Genomic DNA, 7,500 nt, shown 5'->3' with positions numbered 1-7,500 from the left:
TTCATCGGAGATGGTGTGAGAGGATGGTTAAGCAATAGTTAAATTAGATAAGATAGGAAACAGAGTGAATGCAGTGATATTGTATTTGTAAATGCATTGTTTAGTCAGAATGGTATACATATAAGATTCCAATACCTTGTGAGTAAAGTCCAACAGACTTTAAGATAGGTCACTTTTACTCTATCTATCTATCTATCTATCTATCTATATATATATATATATATATATATATATATATATATATATATATAATATATATATATAGATATATAGATAGATAGATAGATAGATAGATAGATAGATAGATAGATAGATAGATAGATAAGGAGGATTGGCAGAATCGTTAGCGCGTCGAGAAATATGGTTAGCGGCATTTCCTTTACATTCTGAGTTAAAATTCCATCGTGGCAGTTTTCACTTGTCATCCTTTTGTGATCGACAGAATAAGTTGAGCCTTGACAACGATGTGAACGACCACGCGTCCTTTAAATTCATGCAGCTATGCTGCGAAGATTAAAATGGTTTTAAAAGGTTTATAACCAGAAAAATAGTGTGCGGATAAAATATTTTGACATTCGGAAAATTAAATCTATATATTTATTTTATATTACAGTGAATTATGTTATATTAATTTATTATACAATTTTACAATTTCTTTATTTTAATATTCTATATACCATGCAGTTGTTATACAACGTTTGAATGTGTATATACGTTATGGTGTATATTTATCTTCATGCGAAGACATGTCAATATATATATATTTTTCTTTTCTTTTTATTTTACTTGTTTCAGTCATTTGACTGCTGCCATGCTGGAGCAGTGCCTTTAGTCGAAAAAATCGACCCCAAGACTTATTCTATCCGTCTTTTTTTGCCGAATCGCTAGATTAAGGGGACGTAAACACACCACCAGGAACGCCAACCTCCTAATCATGTTACTCTCTACCTCCATCTACTTTTCTCGTTCTCTTTTCTAATTTTTTTGCTTCTTTTTCTTTTATTTCTTTTTCCTTCTTTTACTTTTTTCTTTCCCTCACCACTTGTTTTGCCCTGATATTCTTTTCGCTTTCTTTATTCTCCCCTGTAACAACTAAGTTGTATAAACATACACTAGGATGTATTATGCGCGTGCGTGCCTGTGCGTGCATACATATATATATGCATTTGTATATATTTATTTTTTGCCTATATTTGTCTGTATATGTATGTAGACATGTACCAATCCGTGTATGTTTACTGTATATATGTAAATACAGGTTATTTGGTATGAGTGTTGCTAAATATGTATGTATTTTGGCGTCAAAGTTTTTAAAACGCATATCTCTTTTAATTTATTTAAATTTAATTTTATAATTTTTTACTACTAATTATTTACCCTGAGTATTGAAGTTTTTTTTCTTTCTATATAAGCTATGTTTGATGTAAGGTTTTCCTCGATTTTTATAACAATGTGATTTTAAACTATAATTGTAGTTTAATGCAGCCGGTTATTGAAAAGGCAGTTAGATGAAAAGTGCAATACAACAAAACCATTTTCAAATATGTGTCTATCAAAATAATTGTACCTTTGTGCATATAACCTTATTTTGTTTATTTTAAACAAAGCTGTCCGACAAACAGGAACGTAAAACTCTGAGTAAGAATGTTTGCGATATTTTTGCTGCTTTTTAATAAATCATATTACTCTACCTCCGGCATTCGAGTACTATTTTCCCCACCTCGTTTCGCATTTATATGCTTACTCTGGTAATCGTTGGCGATTTTCTTCCTCCGTCTTCCTCTTTTTTCTGAAGGAGAGCGTTGCTCGATACATTAGACCATCTTTCTTTCCTTCCCTGAGCGTCTGCTAATACTTTACATGTACCCATGTCCTCACGATGTTTTTTTTAATTTGTTGCTCTTCTTCTTTTGTATTTACTATATATATATATATATATATATATATATATATATAGAGAGAGAGAGAGAGAGAGAGAGAGAGAGAGCGAGAGAGTGAGACAGAGATACATACATACATACATATATATATATATACTCATCCATCCTCACTTAAAACACACATATGCTCACCCACACATTCGCCAAAAAAAATATTTATATATACCTGTATACACGCTCACACACGCACACACGCACACAACATGCTCGCACACATACACACGCGCAGAAAAAGGTTCATACACACGTCTATATACGCACATGCCCAAGAAACAAAAGGGTTAAATACAAAATACAGAAAAAAGTGGAAAATGTGTAAAAAGGCCATAAGGGTAAAACACGTCTATATGCCCACATTCTCGCATGCATGCACATACGTCTATATACCCTCGTACCCGCACTCACGCACACTTCCACAAGCACGCACAAAAGGTTCCATGTGCATGTCTATATACGCACAAGAAAAAAGTTAGAATACAGATAAAACATGTAAAAAATGTATAAAACATTATCTCTATAAATATGTAAAAAAAATATAAAAGGTATGTAAGAAATACAAGTAAAATGTATAGAGAGATAAAACGTTTGTACATAGACACAATATAGAAAGCAAGTCCTATCAGTAATCTCGGCGGAACGAAAACGTAACAAATATTTAGGCACATGTGGACGTTATCCGAAAAGTTCAGCTCTTGAATTTAGCCTGGTGGCGGGGTCTAAGCTGCCTTTCCAGATAAGCCATCTTTCCATATCACAAAGACCGCACTTTCCGCTGCCGTTAGTGTAGGGTTTACACTTGGCTAAGATATTCCAATGGATGTTGTAACTGACACCTTTATCTTTTAAGAACTATATATGACATGATAATTTGGTCGTTTTCCTTTTATCCCAGTGCCTGAAGCTCAAGGTGTGATTGTTGTATCTGGCCTTGAAATTACCCTCTGTAAGGCCCGCGTATTTCTTCGTCGAAACTGTGTCCTTAGTGGATATAGAGTCCATGGTGGCTTCATAAATGATGGTTTGGGACTTGCAAGCTCCATTTAGCGGGCAGGTATCACTGCATGAACAGCAAGTTTCATATTGTGTTTTTTGTGTGTTGTGTCCGATTAAAATTTTTAAATAAGTAGTTGAGTTGAAGCTGATTTTTAAGTTATGTTTATCGAACAGCATCCTGCAAAATTGACGATATTATGTTATTTACATCGCAGTCTATTTCTTCCTGGACAGTTACAAGATTTCTTTTATTATTAACATTGTTATTATTATTATTATTATTATTATTATTATTATTATTATTATTGTAGTAGTAGTAGTAGTAGTAGTAGTAGTAGTAGTAAGCCGGTGAACTGGCAGAATTTCTATAGCAGCTGGAAGAAAGGCTTAGCAGTATTTCGCCCGTCGCTTTGTTCTGAGTTCAAATTCCACCGAGGTCGACTTTACCTTCATCCATTCAGAGTCGATGAATTAAAATGTGTTGTCCTTGTAATCGACTAGTCGCCTCACCCATAATTTCAGCACTTATGGTCAATCGCAGAAATGATGATGATGGTGATTATTATTATTATTACTAGTAGTAGTAGTAGTAGTAGTAGTAGTAGTAGCAGCAGTAGCAGCAGCAGCAGCAGCTGCACTACTACTACTAGTATTATTATCATCATAATTGGTTTGGCGTTGTTGCTCGTTATGTTCTCGTTTTTAATTAAGTGAATTGTTCCTGGTACGAGTTTCACATTTATGTATGAAAATATTATTTTAAGACTTTTATCATGTGTAATTAATTTTGAGTACTGAAGTACCGAAAGACACACATACGGCTTGTTTGGTTCAATTGGAAACATTTTAAACATTTTAAACATTTTTCAAGGAGTTGCTTATTCCTCTTACGTTGATGGTTTAGAATTTTAGCACAGGAAGCGTGTTAAAACACTCAAGATATGTTTGAATTATAAATCAATAATTAACTGTTAGTGACTCGTACGTTATATGGGATTTGGTGTGGCAGTAGTCTCCTTAATATATATGTTTACGTGTGTTTCGTAGAAGAATACCATTTTTAATGGGTCTCAATAATGTAGCAAGAATATTGCAGAACGAACTTCTGAACGACAATGCAAGAGAAATAGGTTCAGGAGATAGGCTGGTACTAAAACAATTTATCGATATCTCGTTATAGATTCCAGTAATTATTAAGTGGTTCACATTTGTTTATTACACTTTGTCTGGCTGAACAAGGAATTGTATGCATTGATTCTATTAGATTAGACAATTGGAGAGAAAATATTAATCAGAATCGAAACAATGATGATATAGAAAAATAGATATTGGGCCAGTAATTATTCGTTTTCCATATACATAAAAATTTACTATGTAGGGGAAATTAAACGGAAAATAGCGACTATATGATTCTGACGTTAATTTCATTTCCGTTCTAAAGTTGTCCTAAACTATTATTCAAACTAACGACTAACACGACGTTCATAAATGCAAATCCATTCAGCGACTCAACAATGACAATAAAATAACGTATTATCATTTTTAAGGTCAAATAAGTTTTGGGGTGTTTGTTTTGCAAGACTGACAGTGCAAAATACGTCTATTAATATCTGCCAAGTTTTGCTTATTGCAATATGAAGATGAAGGTTCAATACAAAGTTAGGTTTTAGGTCTCGTAACAAAGACTAATGAATGTATTACGCAACTTTCTTTGGAATTGAGCCCCTTTCTTTTCTGTTCATGATGCAACGTGTCCTCGCGTATTTACCATATCCCCTTTATCTATATGTGTGTAAGTATATGTATGTGTGTGGGGTGTATATATATATATATATATATATATATATATATATATATATATATATATATATATATATATATATATATATCCAGAGAGAGAGAGAGACAGAGAGAGAGAGAGAAAGAGAGATAGAGAGAGAAAGAGAGAGAGATACAGACAGACAGACAGAGACTATTGTAATTACATAGCCGCTGATGTGCTCTAATACAATGGGATTCGATTTCAGCCGATATACTTTTATGTTTACCGATATCCTCGGTAAACCTAATCTTAATATTTTCTTATTCAGGTTAGGAATATGCGAGATTTTACACCTGGTTCATCAACCATGCCTAGACCTTAATGAAGGACAGTAGCATGTATATTTGATTACACTGAATGTATCAGTGCATACATGAAGTTTATGCATGGTAGTAAAAGACTACCAACGATTAATTATGCGAAAATAATTACTTCGTGAAAACATAATGCTTCCAGGACTTTGAAATAAAAAAAAAAGATATCAAATTTCCATTCGTGCTATAACCTGATATTTTTTAATGCATACAAATATTTTACAACTCAAAATGTGTCGTTTCATATCGAAGTTTCTGTTCTCCGCGGGTTGTATTCAACCTCGGAAGATAGTCAGAATGTCTCGGCTGTGGTTTCTGGCAGTCTTCAGTTTTCAAAAGAAATTACATAAGACCCAGAATTCGTCGATTGTCTAACGACTTCCCACTGTTTGTGATTTGGTTTGTTTCCAAGATTATTATGGTTTTCACCTACTGCCTAATTGGCATGTATTGAATTTTATTTCATTTGGCATTGAACAGAATGCCGACTGTTATATTCTGTTATTTGCGTGTTAAGTGTAATTATTTTATCACAACATGATTAGCCTAAGCAATACATTCCTTTCAAAACAGGATATTATATCCTTTCACACATAACACTGCATGTGCTTCAAGTAGTTTCTCTTCACATATATTATGAAACTATTTTGAATGGAGTCTAATTCTCAGGTAGTTTATGGTATGGTTCAGAACCAATAATATTCACTGTTAAAGATATATGATATATGAAAATATAGTTTTGTGGAAAGCACCTTACCTAATTTGCTGACGTCAGCTATCTCATTTACCGAAGTAGATCGGAGCTGAAGTGAGTTTCGATATAACCTATCATTTCTCTATACATGCATACATTATTGTTCTATATGTTTATATACATATATATATATATATATATATATATATATATATATATATATATATATATATATATATATATATATACGTGTAAATATTTGTACATGCATATATGCATTTATGCACTCCTTTATCTAAATAAGTAGGTATGTTTATGTGTATGCAGAAATACGTGTGTGGAAGTAAATTTGAATGTATATCGTATTCTGATAATTCAGCTTGTGCACTCCTTTATCTAAATAAGTAGGTATGTTTATGTGTATGCAGAAATACGTGTGTGGAAATAAATTTAAATGTATCTCGTATTCTCATAATCGAGCTTATCATAATATATCTATACATGCAGACGGAACAATAACTCTTTCCCTCAATGTCGTAAACTACGAAGTATCTCCAGCATACTAAGATTTCAGCACGCCAACATAGCACACAGAATCTTCACCCTATCTGTTTCTCCGTCGATCTTTGTCTCTGTTTCTGCCTGTCTGACTATTTCTGTCTAACTGTGTGTCTCTCTCAGACTCTTAAGAGTAAGACTGTGAGAGACAGAAAGAGAGAGTATAAGTGAAATTAATAGAGATATTTGTAATCAAACTAGAGTACCTTGTCTAATTTACCTCTAGAATCACGGGTCCAGTACAATATCTCTTGTCTTTTCTTTTCCAGCAGTTTTCAAGGAATACATTACTGGATTTACCCTCCCCCATCTTCTTCCTTTCTGTGATCAATCTTACAATGCTTATCTTCTTTTTTAGTGACACGTGTAAAAAACAGATTGCGAGAAAAGGTTGATATGAGCTCAGTGACGAAACTGGTAAGAATTCAATTATAACAGACGCAGATAGATACTGGCATATTGTTTTGTTATTTGTATTCAATTAACATTCGCACGTGATGGTCGGTGCAAGTCGAGGATGTTGAAGACGCTCCATTCTCCTCCTGCGTTTTGCCTCCTAACTCTGTTGTCTCTTCTGCTCGAAGGATAGCAGTCCTCCACGGGTTCCTATATATGGCAATCTGTTCACATGAGGATGGCTGGATGTTAGCTTGAGCCAACGTCCGTTTGAGCAAGGTCAGTATGATTCAGTTAGTGTAATTTTTAGTTGTTACACTACGTAATAACACAGTCAATAAAATCTTCGCAAATATTTTCTCCTGAATTATTTTTTCTGTAAAGAAATTATATATATATATATATATATATATATATATATATATATATATATATATATATATATATATATATATATATATATATATATATATATACATATATGTATGTATGTATGCATGTAATCTTTTAATTGTTTCAATCATTTGACTGTGGTCATGCTGGAGCACCGCCTTTAGTCGAGCAAATGGGCTACAACACTTATCCGTTCTAAGACTAGTACTTATTCTATCGGACTTTTGCCGAACCGCTATGTTACGGGGACGTACACACGCCAGCATCTGTTGTCAAGCGATTTTGGTGGGACAAACACAGACACATAAACACACACACACACACACACACACACACATACACACACACACACACACACACACACACGCATATATATATATATATATATAT

Source organism: Octopus bimaculoides, chromosome 7, assembly GCF_046866305.1.
Source record: "Octopus bimaculoides isolate indiv1 chromosome 7, ASM4686630v1, whole genome shotgun sequence".
Taxonomy (NCBI): domain Eukaryota; kingdom Metazoa; phylum Mollusca; class Cephalopoda; order Octopoda; family Octopodidae; genus Octopus; species Octopus bimaculoides.
This window is presented reverse-complemented; position numbering follows the sequence as displayed.